This window comes from Tympanuchus pallidicinctus, unplaced genomic scaffold, assembly GCF_026119805.1.
Source record: "Tympanuchus pallidicinctus isolate F22 unplaced genomic scaffold, pur_lepc_1.0 scaffold18, whole genome shotgun sequence".
Classification (NCBI taxonomy): domain Eukaryota; kingdom Metazoa; phylum Chordata; class Aves; order Galliformes; family Phasianidae; genus Tympanuchus; species Tympanuchus pallidicinctus.
In genome coordinates this window covers 5,004,766-5,022,155 of record NW_026294699.1, presented here as the reverse complement: position 1 = coordinate 5,022,155, position 17,390 = coordinate 5,004,766, and the positions used below count along the sequence as shown (strand labels likewise).

At 41.7% G+C, this 17,390-nt stretch overlaps 1 long non-coding RNA gene across 1 annotated transcript in view; it reads right to left on the bottom strand.

Moving 5' to 3' along the window:
* Positions 1 to 17,390, bottom strand: part of LOC128079205 (uncharacterized) — a 173,527-nt gene that overhangs the window by 78,332 nt on the left and 77,805 nt on the right. Inside the window, exons 3-4 of the long non-coding RNA XR_008206024.1 lie at positions 15,385 to 15,556; positions 13,039 to 13,248 (exon numbers count right to left, since the gene is read on the bottom strand). This is a non-coding gene — a long non-coding RNA (uncharacterized LOC128079205). The remainder of the gene's footprint in view (positions 1 to 13,038; positions 13,249 to 15,384; positions 15,557 to 17,390) is intronic.

The following is a 17,390-nucleotide window of genomic DNA, read 5'->3' as shown; positions in this document are numbered from 1 at the left end:
GAATGAAAATGTTTTATTTGAATTTTATGATCTTTGCTAATGGAGGTTTGGATTTAACATACCTTTTCCTCTAAAAGTATGTGTTCAGATACCTAAATGTTAATTCTGACCTTTGTCTACTAAGTACATCCTATGTTTCTCAGATACAGCCACCTGTAACAACTACCCATGCCTACCAATTCTCTGTGTTCACTGTCCTTCTAAGGATTCCCAGAAGAGGAAAAAAAGGTTGAGGTACAGAAATATGGAAAACCGATTTCAGATTTGAGAGCAATCTCACATTTTTTTAGGTTGTTCCTTACAGAAAAACAAACAAACCCCCTCTTCCAACAACAACAACAACAAAAACAATAATAAAAAACCACAACCAACTGAAAATTAAAACACCCCAAACTTCATGGGCTTTTTTGCAGGAAGGATTTTCCTAGCAGATTTCAGGATTGCCATTTGTAGGCCCAAGGAAGTATCTCCTCATCTATGCCTCATTCGTAAGGAAAACAGCTTGGCTGGATTGAGAAATCACTGAATCCCCTGAAGCTCAAAAATCCCCAGCCTCTTCCCAACAAGAACCTAGGCAAACAGTAACTCCTGGCAATACTGAACCTCCACACTTTGTTCACTGCTGTGTGTGACCAAGGAGGTTGGGCAGACTGGTGCCGCTCCTCCCCTGCACCTCCTTGCAGCCTGCTCTCCATAGGATGTTCTGACTGCTGGACTCTTGCTTGCAGGGTGTTCCTTGCCTTCCTCTGCTGTGAGACCTCGTTGGCAGCCCCAGCTAAGCAGGATCACTGCTGCTTGCCCAGCTCTGTGCACTCAGCACAGCTCCTTGCCTGCCCCACTGCACAGAGCCACACTGCTACAGCTGTGCCTGGTGTTTGCATTACAACACTGCAAACACTTAGCTATGAGTTATAGCTCCTCCGAGACCAGCTGACTGCAGGTATCATGCATAAAGTGAAGCAAATTCACAAGTTCTTGTCCTCAGATGATTTCAAGTCTGAATTCTAAAGGATCTCACTCTCAGCACAGCTGGTAGCTGGTAGCAGCAAGAGCTTCACTCGTGTTGGACAGCAGAGCCAGAACAGCACAGCTCTAGCTGGGATGCAAACAGCATCGGTGCTAAATAGAATTTCAGTTTCAAGATTTGGAATTTTTTTTTACCTGGTTGAAAGCAAGAGTCTCAGGAATATATGAAGGTAGCAGCTGATTTTATGCAGCCATAAACAAAGAGACAAAGTGCAGAAAGATTCATTAGGGAAAACAAAAGAGGGAATATACCTAGCTGTCTTCTACGATATTTGATTTTGTATTACAGGCAACTTAGTTAAAGAAACCCTGTACTTTAAGATCATCACATTTTTATGCTAACAGTGACAGATGTTCCTCATACACCTTCGCCCCTCTTGCAGAAAAGCCAATATATGTGTAGCATGGGCTCTGTGTGTCAGTGATTTTGGATGGGATTCACATTTGCTAACTTAGCACCTACAAACTGAGCACCAGAACTGACCAGACTGGGCTCTCCCTCCTGATGGCTGTTCTTCCAGGACCATTTCAAATGCCACAAACGTTACTGCTAAGGATTTAAAAGTAAAAACAAAATGCTGCCAGAAGTGTAAAGTTTGAAGTATAATCCTGTAAATGCCTGAGCATGAATTTCTTTTACTAGCACAGATCTATTAAGTAAGTTATTTTTTCCTTTTGAGTGTTGATAATATTTTAGTGCCAAAGTGGCATCTTTGGCTTAAGTAAGCTGAACCAAAGGTCTGAGGATGTCTATTTTTTGAAAGAATGGACCAATCCTGATATGTTGCTTCAGCTTCTAGAAAAAGACAATGTTCAGCTTTAAAATTAATTCTGAAAGACAAATTCATCTGCAGTGATCTAAGAGGTGGAAGGAGAGCTCTGCTTGAAGGAGTATGATCAATGTCTGAGAGCTGTGCCAAAGAGTGCTTTTTATCAGCTCAGTGTGGATCCAAATTTCTCTGGCACTCCAGAATGAAGAGGATCTGTTTGATCAGCAGAAGAAACAGAGAAGTCCTGCTCCTTATTGTTGGTGTCTCAAAAAATAATGACAAAAAATCCCAATAAAACCAAACACCCAGAATTAAAGGTAATAAGGCTTTTAGCTGTCACAGCTGAAGTTTGTCAGCAGGCCCAAAAACTGCTAGTGGGAGAGAAAAATCCATAAAGTAATCCTATAAGCTTCATTTCTACAGAAAAACTGGCTGCAAAATTTCCAGCATTTGTCAGAAGTGCTAAGAGATTTTTAAGAGTCCAGTTAAAATATGCTTACAAGATTTCCAAATAATCAATTCTCAGTATGCTGTAATAGTTAGGCTCCTTTAGTTTAGTCACTAGCCACCGTGAGCACGGATGATATCTGGGAGCAGAGTATTTCCTTTAGTTAATACATTCCAGGGGAGTTAATGCCACTGGTGCCAGCACTGCTGATGGCAATGCACAAGCAAAGCAAAGAGTATGAAATTCAAGTCTAAGTAAAAGTACCTGCAATTGTAGAGGAAGATACTTTTATTCTGCTCTGCCGACAGAAGAAAAACAGCAACACTGCTCGGCAAGCTAGCCAGATATCAGCAGAAATCTCCTGTAATGCCTTGCAGCATGCAAATACCTGCAATGCTGGGCACGGGGCCATGACATAGCTCCATGTCCCGTGGGCTTAATATTACTGAAATTAAATAAAGGATACGAGTGAGATATTTAATTTTTCAAAAACACTGACATTCTGAGAAATAATGAAACACAGCCCAGGAGATGCTGAGTTACATACAGAGTGAAACAGACATCAGGGTCAGCAAACCGAAGCCAGCTCTCTAACTCCTCGAACATGCTGCAACAGAGCGTGCATTTATTTATACCCGTTTGAGGCTCAAGCAAGAGATTCAGACTTTCTGGAATGTGTGATTTATTTCTGAACTGAAGGCTAATATATTCTTAAGAATAAAGAAAAAAATTCTTCAAACCCCGTAAGGTTTTATTTGATCTACAGTAATCCTATTCTTACCAATCACTGCATTCAAACAAACTTCAAACATCACCTAAACAAGCAAGAAACCCCCAACTTTTCCCTGCTTTTTAGGATCTGACAATAAAACCAGCTCCAACTGCAAGAGGCAGTAAAAAAGAGCATGTAGAGGAATGCATCGCCTACAAAAGCCTCAGCAAATAGGAACAGCCATCCCTGCACTGATTCCCCCAAGCCCTCTGGAGCAGCAGCACAGCAATGGGTTACCAGAAGGTTTCTCAGCTGTAAGATGTGAGAGATATTTTTTGCTCCAGATCACTCCTCAGAGGAAAGCTGGGAATCCAGAAACTACGAATGAAAGGATAAAAGAGGGGGAAAAAAAAAAGAAAAAAAAAGTGACTATTGGGAAAACCTTGCATAGAGAAAAGCTAGAAGTTTGTAGGATGATCTGCAAAGAGGAGTGTGGAAAATCTCACTGGCAGAGACACATAAAGCTGGAACTGGATGAAATAATGCCCTTGAAATTTTATCTGTAGGAAAGGCTCACGCTCATTTCTTCTCAGCTATGTTAGCCCCAATGAGGTGGCCACACATACAAGGGGGATTTTGCTCTGCATGAACAACTAAGATGGCAATCCTTCTGTCTGCATTGTAAAAGTGCTAAATCTTTTTGCTTGCAAGATTTTGCTTGTTCAAAAAACACAGCTTGACAATGAGATCCCAAGTTGAGCTTGTAGAGGGAGCAAAACCCCCACTTCTTACACACAAGAACAAACTCCCCACCAAAACTGCTACAGAATGTTACACACAGATGTAAACAACAACACCTCTTATTCAAAACCTCTTTTCCAAGACAACATGTCTTAGCAGGTCAACAACAGCATGAGCTCTGCAATGCTCACAAGTAATGCCTCCTAGAGCACCCAGCCTCAGGTCTTGGATGGATGGAGCCGGGGGCACCCAGCCCTGGCTGCCACCATTGCTCTGCAGGTGTCAACAGCAGGCAGAAGGGCTTCTGCTTGCCAGCTGTGCCACATGCAGGGCAGCCCTGGGCACCAGCAATGTGGGCAGACCCATCAGAGGGTGGGCCGTGATGCTCTCCTGTGGAGTGGGACAGGCACCTTTGTGACAATGGGCTCTGAGTCTTCAGCACCCGCTGGCAGGCAAAGCACCATTTCAAAATGAAATGGGTGGGGGAATACAAATAAAAATAATAGTTTGCCAGCACTGGACTGACTGTGCGAGATGTTTCTTTTTGCTAATAAAAGTTGCTCCTGCAGAATCTCATTTGTTTTTTCAGTACAATTGCTGCTTCTTAATGGGGTAACAGACTATGCTGTCTGTATTAGTCAGCAATAGATGTAAGAGAGAAGCTCTGCCTGGTGGTGCCAAGCCTCAGTGTAATTTCTGCAGACATCCTCATCTGAAAACACCTTGGGTGACAGTTTGGCAGGCACACTGGCATTTCCAGCCGAGTCTCTGCTCCTCCTCACTGAACTTCAGCACTGCCTAAAGTCACTAACTGAGACAGAAACCCCACTGTGGTTGGAAGGGTACTGAGTGAGCTAGACTTTGTCTCTTGTCGAAATAAAGTAAATAAACTTTATGTGGAAGGTGGAAAGGAGATATGGAGAGTGTCCCACCTCTGGTCCATGACAGGACACAGCGTTTTGCTACATCTGGCTGAGGACTGAAGGGATGTTGGAGGATGAGCTGCTTTTCCAGCCCCACGTCAGTGTTTCTGCTGCCGCACCAGGCTGGTTACAGCACCTATGATGATAACGTCCGTGTGGACTGAGCCCTCTCCTTTATCTGCTCAGTTATTCAGGTCATCAGCATTGCTGCTTCTAAGCTCAAAGGAGAGGAAACGCAGCTCTCACCCATTTATACGAGCAGTGCCTTCCTGGCCCCATCAGTACAGCATGGATTTTGCTTTAGAAACCTGACAGCCCAAGTCAGGCCTCTTTCTAATCTTGCTATTCCCCTTGGAAAGCAAATGCATTTCTTTTGAGACCGCAGAGAGCATTCAGCCCAGACTCTTGGCTTTCACTGGTTGCAGATACTTTGAAAAGACTAACTCCTGTTAATGAGAAAAGGATAAACAAACTCAGATCTTGCAAGTGCAGCTCTTATACTGACCAGTTCCAAAGGGGAAGGGGATTTGGAAGGTGGTTTGCCAGACATGTTTCTGAACCATCACTAGAATTAAAACAGACCCCATTCATTTTACGTGCCTTCTGAAAGCTACATTCCCAGTGAAAAGAAAGTAACATATTGATAACAGCATGCTCTGCCACAAGAGAGAATTGAGAATCACCCACGCGTTGCCTCGAAAACAAACAACCCCCAAACAATTGATCAGTCACTGCTAGTATAGAGACAGTCTATTACGGAGAAAAATACAGGTGGAAAAAAATCATCAGGGATGTGCAAATACCTTTATTTAAATTCAAGCAAATCAAAGTAAGCTTAGCTCCCATAAAGGGGAACAATGGATTATGGATGCATTTTTTTCTGGTCTTGGCAGAAAGAGAGCACATTTCCAGGCTACGGAAACCAGAAAATGGAGTCATTTCCCTGCCAAGGCTGGGATTTCTGAGATGGCTTAACCTGACTGCCAGGAAACGTGGAAGTGCATCAGAGACTTCTGTATAAATTGTTGCTTTGGCTCCCTGCATGTAATCTGAACACAGCCCCACGACTGAGCTCTTTATCCAAGCGCCCTGAGAGCACCACAATGCGAGCATCCTTGGGACACTGTGCGGCACTGCCAGCGACACGACGAGCCACAGGCAGTCCTAGAAACTTTTGCTGGGTATGTAAAAGGCTCAGTTAAGAAAAAAATGGACCAGTTTGCACAGCAGTCTATGGAAAAGACAGGGATGAAAAACCATCTACCTATATAGAAGGGTGTAAAAAACAGAGAGCAAGACCACCTCACCGCATGCACTACAGCTGTACATGCAGACAGTCGTACTCTGAGGCTGACTGCTGTGCACAACATACAGAGCCTGGTGCGCTGCCATCCTAACCTCAAGCAAACCTTGTCCTGAGTGAAGAAAGCCATCAGCCACACCTTCACCACTGGAGGCAAGAAAAATGCCCTGCTGAGAGTGGCCGCAATGCCTTTTGTTTTTGTAATTTTCATTTCCTTTTTTTGCTGTGGTATGTAACACCATGTCTAATTTCAGTTCAGTCTGTCCACCGCCTACCTTCATTGCTTTGGGAATATTCATGACAGATCTTCACCTCACAGGAAGTATAAATTTCAAACAGCAAAACCAGACCATGGTTTCTAACTAACTCTACTGCTTTCTGCCTGGCATTTCTGCCAAGGAGACAAAATATTACAGAATACCTCAATTAGAAAGGAATAACAACAAGAATTCATTGGGTATCACCTCCCAGCTGTGCCGTGGCAGTGCCTGAAGCTGGGGCAGCCCCACCTCTGCTCACAGAGGCCCAAGGGCCCACCTCAAGCACCAGACATGGGCACACACCATGCATGGTGCCAGGGACTTCCCACAAACATTAGGAATCATTCTGCCATAACATCTTTCAGCTTAATTTCCAAAGGAAAATATTCCGTGTTTTTTAAAATTTGGGGTAAAAATCCATCTCTACCAAATGTTAGGATCTGTGTACACTGTCCAAAAGTTAGAGATGCTGCAGTTCTCCATCCAGCTTTCAGAACCCAGGTCACTGATTTGTCTCACTACTGCTACAGGAGAGGAGGTTTCATAGGGTTGTTTCCATTATAACCATTTCCACCTTCCCTTGTCTCTGCATTAATGGCTGAATTGCCATGCAGAGTATTCAGATATATAAGTAACAGAATCTGCAAACCAGCAATATCTCAATTGTCTGTCCCTGTTATTAGTTAAAAGCTGAAACTTTTTTGCTGTTGCTTTTAACAAAACATATTTCGCCCAAATTTGCAAGTTGCGTTCAGCTCCAACAGGCATTAGAAGATAATAATTCCAGTCTTTCATTTCTAACATAGTTCTAATGTAATCCCCTTCTTAAATCTCTTCTTTTGTTAAAAACTGTATGAGAAAAGCATTCCAAATGATCTGGTTTGTGTTACACAATTCCTTTTCTGTAGGACCGTATTACCCTCTCACTGACTGCTCTGCTTTAAGCTGGAGCTCTGAAGCGCTCCCTTGGTTGCTCTGCTTGTAGTGGCTGAATAGCCTTCTGTGCTGGCAATGACTTGAAGACTTCTTAGTCACTTCCTAAGTCCATTTCTTTGAGGAACTGGCTGACACTGAAAGCCTTAAAGTTTAGAGCCTTTTGTAGCTCTTTTGGAGGGGAACATACTCCATTTATGCAACAGACTGTTTAGGTACCCTGTCATGCCTGCTGGTATCCAGACTACATCTTGTGCGCAAAACTCTGATGCAGTTGTTGAAGAATACGATTAACATAAAATGTCATTGGCATAAACATATATACATAGTCTAGAATCCTTCCATATGCACAGTCTGGAGTAACTGCATGAGTTACTTGTCTGTGAACAGAATGGCAGTCTTGCATTGGAGATTGAGCTTGGAATTCCAAAAAGCACTCTTCTGTTTAGATCTCCACAAGAACAACATTTTATCCTAACATTTAACAATATCAGAAAGCAATGATATATACATTTTAAAGTATTCTTCCCCCTTGCCCTGACCCCACCACTCTTTTTCTTCCTAATGCACTTTGTCCTAAAACCACAAACATGATTCACCTTCACTTAAAAACTTATGTTTTTTGCCTTTGAACGTCTTCAGATTTGATTGCAGCAAGACTTACTGCGAGTAGTCATTTATTTCTGATTCAGGTGTAGTGCTTTCTTAAATGCTTACCTGATAGATCTCGACCCTTCCCTCAGACACTTGCCTTAATTTCTGCTGCTCTTGACTCTAACCGTAAGCCAGTGCAGTCAACAAATGAAAGCTGTGACCAGACATTAGAATGAAAACAGAAGAACTGACTGCTCTGCTACCATCATGCCTTCCATTTCTATCCCCATGTACACACTGCCATATATTTTTTTCCTTGTTGGCACTAACACAAATGACATGCAGCTCAGCTTGCTCAGAGAAATTTATTTAATACGGCAAGGCTGGTTTGAAGCTAGACCAGAAAACTGACCCAGCTGATCACTCTGTTATATGAACTCTAATTCTGGAACAAGAGAGGAGGTTTAATCAATTTCTGAAACAGCTGCTAACTTCAGAACATATGAAATCTCTGTAGATAAATATTATCGAAGTTACATAGCAGAGAGAATATTTTCTGTGTTGAAGACAGTACCAAAGAGTTACCTTAAATTTCACTGCTAAGAAAACAATTGAAAGAGTGGTATGGATTCTCTCATATCCCTAAATTACTTGAATTATTATTATTATTTTTTTAATAATAGTAAATCAATATAAAACAAGACTATGGCTATAAATAGAATTAAGAGATATTTATCACCTTGTATGCAGTCAGGAAAAGAAACCACACAGTCTGACAATTTTTTAGCCTTGCTATTTTCAATCCTAGATTTTTTTTTTCAGCAACACTAAAGTAACTGAGCAATATATGACATTAGCTGGTGAACGCTTGTACTTCAGTGTGGGCAGATGATGTATAGTGACTGCCCTTCCTTGGGCTCTACTCCGTCTCCACCTCTGCAATCTCAGAAACATGAAACCCACCAAAGTTATAGCATTAAAGTTAATGTGAGGAGAAAACAGGTTATTCACTTCAACTGAAAGAGCAGGATCCCTGATGAGAAATCACAAGTCAGCAATTTCTGGGATGACTTCCAAAGGCACAAATAGGTGCTAGGGCTCATATCACAGAAAATCAAAGGGAGTTTGATAGCTTAATTACAACACTTGATTTAAACAGTGACAGTCCCACTAAGCTGAATTACCACACAGCTCTGGAGAAGCTGGCCACCAGTTTTACTCTCCAGAATCTCTCATCATCTCTTCCTCCAGATGTCTGAGCACTGTATAACTCATAACTATTATAGATACACAGACACACTATAACTTCCCCTGATCTTAAAGAATCTTAAGGAAAGCAAGGCAGAGAGAACTAGGAGTGTTTACACTGGTAGCCTGTCCCTTGAGGATATGCTCGGTCTGCAGGACACGTTTGCCACCATTTTCATGCATATCTTCATCGTGACATGTCAGATGAAGGGGTATCATTCAGTACCTTATGCCTTCAGCTCTTTTGAGAAACTCCTACATTCATTGTTTGAGAACAGGACTTTTAAAAATAGCAGATAGGGAAAACAAACAAAAACCACCATGAAAACAGAACAACAACTCCCCTCTCATCCCCAGCCAAATCTGCCATGCCTGGCTAACAGCAAAGTCATCATTTGTTTTGGTTGAGACAAATTCTTTTCTGAAAGCTGTACCTTACACAAAGAGACTCCATTCAAATATGCAATTAAATTCGCTTCTGTTCAGGAAAGCAGGCCACATAGAGCATGATGTCAACACATCCCTACAAGATTTCTCCAAGAGTTCAGCAGAATAATTAGCTTTGGTACTGTTGCACAGTAGTTTTTATCTATCAGAGCTTTATCTTGCCTTCTCTCAGTGGTAAGTCTAAGAGAAATCCTGAACATTTGCCTCATGGGTCTAATAATCTTATTGATGCTCAAAGCGTTTAAATGTGATCTGCAGCTCCTTCACTCTTTGACATTCCAGTTCTTCAAAAAAAGTCAGATATTTTGGCAGGTGCTTAGCTCAGACTCGTTCTTCAGGCTATGAGGCTTTTGCCTGTCTAATTAGCTGTGGCAAAAAGCTGAGAATGTTGACAATCTGGGGATGTGAGGTAATAAAAAATAGATTATTTACCGGCAGCAAATTAAGCCCTCTAAGAACCAGTGTGATGAGTTGTGCCCCTCTGACAATTCCCTCTAGCAGACAGATACACTACTGTCTCCATCTGTCTATCAGTGCAAAGTGTACCTGATGGCATGTTTGTAATCTATTTTCCCATGCAAAAGACTTGGCTCACCAAAGCTTTCAGAGACTAAAGAAAGAAACCTTTCTGGTGACAGGAAGCAAAATATGTGTGCTTTCAAAGATGACTTTCCCAGTTTTCTCTGAACAGTGCAAATAATTGGCCAGTGGCACCTACCTCTGTTTACTAAGGTGGGAACTGGAGAAGCTGGGGGAATATCATGGAGAAGATCCTCCTGGAAGCTATGCTAGGGAATATGGGAGAGAGGGAGCTGATGTGGGATAACCAGCATGGCTTCACCAAGGGTCATGTCCTGCCAGACCAACCTTGTTGCTTTTTTTGATGGCATAACTGTATAAGTAGACAAGGGAAGAACCACTGATGTCATCTATCTGGACTTCAGTAAGGCCTTTGACACAGGCCCCCATAACATCCTTCTCTCCAAACTGGAAAAATATGGATTTAATGGGTAGAATGTTCAGTGAATGAGGAACTAGTTGCAAGATCGTACCCAGAGAGTGGTGGTCAGTGGCTCAACATCTGGATGAACATTGGTGACAAGTGGTGTCCCTCACCATTGAGTCAGTACTGGAACTGGTTCCCTTCAACATCTTTGTCAGTAATATCAACAGTGGGATCGAGGGCACTCTCAGCAGGTGTGCAGATGGCACCAAGCTGTGTGGTGCAGTTCACATGACTGAGAGATGGGATGCTATTCAGAGACACCTAGGCAGGCTCATACTGCATCAGGCTCAGTGAGCCCAGGTGAACTGCATGAGGTTCAATAAATCCAGGTTCAAGGTCTTCCACCTAGATCATGGTAAACTCTGCTATTAGTAGAGTGCTAAGCTGGGGAATGTAAGGACAGATCACAGCCCTGCCAAACAGGAGTTGGGGGTACTGGGGGATAATAAGCTGGACATGAGCCAGAAGTTTGATCTTGTAGCCCAGAAAGCCAACTGTATCCTAGACTGAATGAAAAGAAATGTGGCCAGCAAGTTGAGGGAAGTGATCTTGCCTCTTTGCTCCATGCAGGTGAGACCTTCTAGCAGAGCTCACTTCAGATCACTTTGTCCTTTTAGGCAAAGGACCAAAAAAGGGAGAGAAAACTTGACTTACTGAACTGTGAACAGAAAGAATAATAGAATTGTAGAATCACAGAATGGCTTGGTTTGGAAGAGACCTCAAAGATTACCAAGTCCCCAGCCCCCTGCTGCAGGCAGGGGTGCCAATAACTAAATTGCAAATCAGACCAGGTAGCACAGGGCTGCATTCAACCTGGCCTGGAACACCTCCGAGGATTTGGCATCCACAGCTTCTCTGGGCAGCCAGTGTCAACACCTCACCATTCTGTCATTGAAAACGTTCCCCTAAACATCCAATCTAATTTTCCCCTCTTTTAGTTTAAAACCATTCCCCCTGTCCTATCAGTACCTATCCATACAAAAAGTTTATTTCCCTCCAGCTTATAAGCTCCATTTTTAAACACTGGAATATACAAATTCCACTTAATAAGTGGTATTTTGTAAGATATTTGCTGAAATAAATTTCACTGAATCCACCGTCTCATTGGTGATCACAGTTAGTAGCAACTGTTCAAATGCACAGGGAACAATCCTTGATTTCTAGCTTTTCCTTCCTGAAAATACTAGAAGAGACTTGAAATGTTAACTTTCCAGTAATACAGTTAATTTGAAAAGAACTTAGGGAGCTGACTGTGTTTTTTGACTGTTGTTTTTAAAACAAACATGGGTAATGGGCTTGGCAGCTTTTTAGAAAGCTTTGGCACCATGGAAGAAAAAAAAAAATAAAAGAACCCTTTTCCTATGTGCAGTTCAGAAAGAGAGAAAGTGTATTCCCAATACCTGACACTAAGTTTCACTACACAGTAGAAGCCACACACTGAAAAAAATTAACTGCCAAGGGGATTTTACCAATAAATAATTGAGTACAGAATTCAAGAAGGTTCAAGGCTGGTACATTTTCCCCTGCAACTATAATGGTGTGCTGTTCCAAACGCTTAGACTACTACTGCATGTGAGACATCACCAAACCTTGTCTGGGGAGGCAAGGATTTGATGTGTAGAACAATTCTGAAACTGAGGAAAATGAAAAGAGAAAAGAAAGGAAAGAAGTTCTAGTTTCATTCTGGCTTTTTATCCCGAGCATGTTCCTATATCTTCCTATATCCCATATCTTCCTAGTATCTTCTGAACCTACTGACACACCCAATCCATATTTGAGAACAATGTGGCTATCGGATCAAGTTCTGTTAGATTCTATTAGATTTGCAACCACAGGTGTCTTCAATGAGAAAAGGGACCTTGCTAAGGGGAAAACTACTGCATGACACATCATTTACAACGGGTTCATAATAAAAATACAGCTTCTTCTTAGAGCTTCTGGATACAGTTACAGCCAGATAGATAGATATTCACTAATCAGGACACCAAACAGAAAGGTATGCCATCTTAAACTACAGCAGGAGTGCTTGAAATTACCTATGGGAGAAAACTCCTGGCTGGAGCTGACTGTCTGAGCTTGCTGTATAGGTTCAGTACCGATGCTCCAAAAAACCTCAGATGAATGTCTGGGATGTCACAGGCAGGGAAGCTGTTCCCTGAGCTCCTGTTAATGTAGGGGACTTTGAATTCAGCAAAAGGTAAGCAGCAAAGACTTCATTATCTAGGCTCTCATCTCATTTAGGTCTATTTAAAACAGGTTCCCTTGTTTCAAACATGCTACCTGATCATTTCACTGGATGCCTTCCTTATCTGCTTTACCAGAAGCAATGAGTGAGAACATCAGCTTCTGAAGAGTTATTTGAGATCCTACAGGATCTGAAAGCTTGTCTCTGTAAGGAGCTTACTCTGCCACTCCTGCAGAACACTGGCTGCCCAGATAAACCAAGATTGCAGGCTGCTGCAGGGACTCCTTGTATATAAAAAAAAGGGAAGCACATATCGCCGGAGGACTTTGGATGGAGGTGCTCTGGAAGAAGCATTTGAGTCTTCCTAATTTTGCACAACATGAACCATCACTTTTTGTTTTTCCCCTGGTAACTCTTTTAGATGCAAAGTGCTCATACATACCTCTACGTTTGCTCCAGTGGTTGAAGCGGGTTCCTGGCCCGGTGCTGGAGAGCAGTGCTCCCTGAGATGCAGCTGTCCTGTTTGCAGGCTCAATTGCAGCTGTACCTTCCTTGCCATTGCAGTTGGCGTGATGTACCTTGGCACATAAACATCAACAGGTGCGATGCAGCCAGGAGCGCCGTGTAGCACAGTGTGGCGTGAATTAGTACCCTGTTTCAGACAGGAAAAGGATTAAGAAAAAGGCAGAAAAACAGACGATAATGACAGTAACTAAATTAGTCAGTAGGAGACAAAGTTGCCACCTTAAATCTTGGGAACTTTTTCATTTCTCCTTGTGCTTTGATGAGAGAGTACAACTGAAGTCAGCTTTGCGTAGGGCTGGGAGAGTTTTAGAGCGCTTTTAGGTCAGTGAGATGCTACAGACAGCAAATGCAATCTTTTTCCCCACTCGTTCTCCTACCCCCACCTTTGGGAAACATTAAACAACAGCACAAAGAATTTCTAAGCAACTGAAGTGAAGTGATGCTTAAACAACAGCCACCAAAAACACAGCCATACTTCTTCAAGGGATTTTGAAAGAAAGATTCTGAATTTGAATGGAAAATGTCTCTAAATCCTTTAAGCTGCTTTGAAAATCTCAGCCTCATGATATGGTTTACATCTAAAATTACAGTGTTGTTCTGAAAACAACCAGAAGACAACCTTACCTGAAAGAATGGCAGACTGAAAAAGCCATAATTCTGCTGCACTGTGTTTGTTTGTGCTTTTTCTTTAAGCATAGAGTCAATTTATTTAAGGGCAGGCTGAATGCGAGTCTGTCCTTTTGGTACAGGAACCACTTTGGAGCAGCAGCATCAGGCCCCAGGCAGTACTCAGATAAGCACCACAATAAAGGGAGGTTCTTGGGGAGCAAAGCTCACAGCAGAGCTTTAAGCTGCGCTCAAATGAATGGCTGTGATAGTCTGAAGCACCTGCAACTACATAGGAGGCTCTGGATTTGGAAAGAAACTTTATTGTCAGAAGATTATGTCACTATTTAAGACAATTTATAGCACAACTAAGTACTACAGCAGGGATTCAAATGTGAACAAAAAAATTCACATGAGCGCTCTTATTTACACAGATGCCTCCTGCAATGGCACAGTGAACTGCAGCTCTCACACATCATACACTGGAATGTAGCACATATATGACATATCCCTACATCTCTTTGCATTTTATATTCTGCTGGTGTATGCATCTCGCCATCCTGGCACTAAAATCTCATCTTAATATTGCATGCTTCTCAGAAATAAGTTCATTACTTTTTTGAAAGAAAGAGGGGCAAAAAAGGAAAGCAGCCAAGTGTTATACAGAGGGTGATGCTGAGGACGTCTTTATAAGTAATCTGGAGTGTGAAATAACCAGGGTGTTTAGTATTAAAAATGTAAATTCCTTAGAGGTGATCGAGAACAGTACAAAGAGAGATTTAAGCTTCACTTGTGTTGGAGGATTTATTAGTTCTTGAAAAGAAGATTTCAAAGAAACCAGTAATGAATGAGGGAATAATTACATACCGAGTTTGCAGAGAATAAACTAATTATAAAAATATGGTATGTTATAGGCCATCTGCCCCCCCTCCCAAAGAACTGAATTGTCAAATTACTGAGCCAGAGATGACACATTATAATTATACTGTTACTATGCAAGATTTAATACAAAATCTAACAACATTTTGCAATAACACCCATTTCTCTTTCTTGTTTGAAAATGAGAGTCATTATATGCTATCATGAGATTTGACATTGCTTGTCAGTATTCCAACGTGTCAGGATAACTGCGTAACCCATCTTTTTGGAATGAGAAAAGCAAGTGACAAATCCAACGGAGGGATATTTCACTGCCAACACGGGAAATAAGTGAGTTTAACTATCATTCGGAGCACAGAGTAATCACTTAATAATCTAAACCAAATTATTTAATTCTGTGAATAAGTGCACAGACACTCAACAGAATGCATCAAAGCAACAGTGTGTCCCAAACAATTTCTCCTTGCCTTTGGGCTTTCTTTTATTAATCAAAAACAGAGATAAAACAGGCTGTGTTTCCCTTCAGCATTTGTGTTGTTAGAGCCTTTCCTCTGAGAATGCTCACTTAAAACCTATTTTAATATCTAGCTTAGACAGGATCACAAAGACTCCACCATCCTGTTTGGCTGAGAAGTGTGAGCCCCTCCTGGAAATGAAGGTGCCTGGAACCTGGTGTTCACTTCCAGCTATTAGCAGTGGTGTATCATAGCTAGGAATTAAACAATTCAGAATGATGAAGCCTTTATTTTATATTGCACTAATTTTGTCTGTTACTTACAGGTCTTTCTTCACTTTTCATGATTCTTTACAAAGCTGTGTGCAGTAATTTCATAAACTTTGGGAGATTCAGTGCCAAAGCTCATCCAGCATGTAATTTAGCTGTAGTACAGTTTTCTTCAGGATTTTATTCTCAGAAGGCTTTCATTTACTATCGGTGAGTTTGGGCTTTCCTGAAAAACACCAAGAGAATTATCAGGTAACCAGCACCATTGCTAATGGCAAAAACAGTATTGAAAAAAAAAAAAAAAAAAAAGCACAGAAAGCCAAAGAGAGTGTTTTCCTGTTTTCTCTGTTGATGACAAGTGTCTGCGCCGTGACTGCAGGCACCATCTTCTCAAATGAAATCGTGCCTTTGTTTGGAAGCTTTGTCCAGCCGTGTGCCTGCCATCATCTCGCAGCCGTTGCTCACACGTGCTGAGGACGTAGCAAAGCTCTTAGTGTCAGCTGGGCAAGGAAGCCTGTCACAGACAGCAGAATCCTCGTGAGCTTACAAAAGAGTCGCTCACATGCATTTAAACTCTGAAACCTGAAGAAAATCACCAAACCTTTTTTCATTAGCTAGTTTTGGTGCCCTGAAAATCTAGTTCTGATCTTGTGGGCCAGATAATATTGTGAGAACGTTTCCACTTGCTTCGTCGGTCTCGGGGTAAGAAGCAGCCATCTATGGGCAAGGGAGAGAAGGAAATGGGAGCTGAGGATATTTTTAAGCACCGTAGTTCCAATGCTGAACTACATGCTACTACAGCTAAGAGTCTGCTTCATCATCCTTCCTCCTCTCTCACCAGTGATTTAAAATAGTCATTTCTATTTCCATAATGTTTCTGTAGCAACGACCAAAACTGCTTACAAAGGGGAAAAAAATTGAGAAGAGATTAAGGTAATATTTCAATTCTTGATGTATAAAAGTACAAGGAGAATCTCCTTCGAGCAAAAGGTTTTAACATATTAAAAACAAACAGAAACCAAAACAAGCAAACAAACCAACAAAACAACCACAAAACTCAGGAAAGAAATAGATGACAAAATACAGAACATTCAAAGCTTTTAGTTGTTGTCACAATATCCATCTGGCTTGAGATGTCCACGTATGATTACAGCTTCCTCTTTGCCCAGGACACTCTAAATATGGATTCAGTTCTTATTTACACCAACTTCAAATTAAGGATTTAAAAGCTACTTAATAAAGCTGACACTTAGATGAGACAAATTAAATACAAGTGTTGAAGAATATACTAAAATTTAGTATTACATGTATTATAAATAAAGTTACATTTTCTCCCATTAATTTTGTTTCAGAAGAAATTCTTGAAAAACTACTGTGATTTCCTAAACACTGAGACAACAGCTCTATCTCCAGTGCAATGAAACAAACTGGTATATTTCTGGACAAGAAGATACGAAGCCGCCACCGCTTCCAGAGAGGTAAGAATCTCCCAGAAGCGTGCGGCATTCAGACTGGCTTTCTCATTCAACTCACCTCCCAGGTGGGAACACGGACTGCATCTGAAGAGATCAACCCCCCCACTAAACAACATGCTGCATGCTCAGCTTATTGAGTTCAATTCACACCCCAAGCCTTGCTCGCGCACAGTGGATAAGCAGCCCTGTCCTTGCAGTGCGGTAGGTGGCCTTCTGTTCAGTTTGTGCTGTGGGTCTCTGAATCAAATGCGCCATCCCTGTTAGATGGAATCAGCTAGTAATTACTTTTTAAACCGCTGAAGTTGTCCCCAAAAGGGCATTTTTTGCCCTTAGGTGAACAGCCCTTTAAAATTGTCCAATAACACAGCTACGTGTATCATTCTGGAGCTGATGTCCAGCCCAAACGCCCACTACTCCTGAAGAAAAATTTCCTTTGGTCTGCAAACATACCCTCAGCACGTTTTGCACCTAGGACAAAGTGTCAAAAGTCTGCAATTTTGCACAAGTGAATAGCAAACCAATGTCATCAACTGAACACAGCCCTAGCTGAAATTAATTGAAAAGCAAACAAACAGCCAGAAAAAC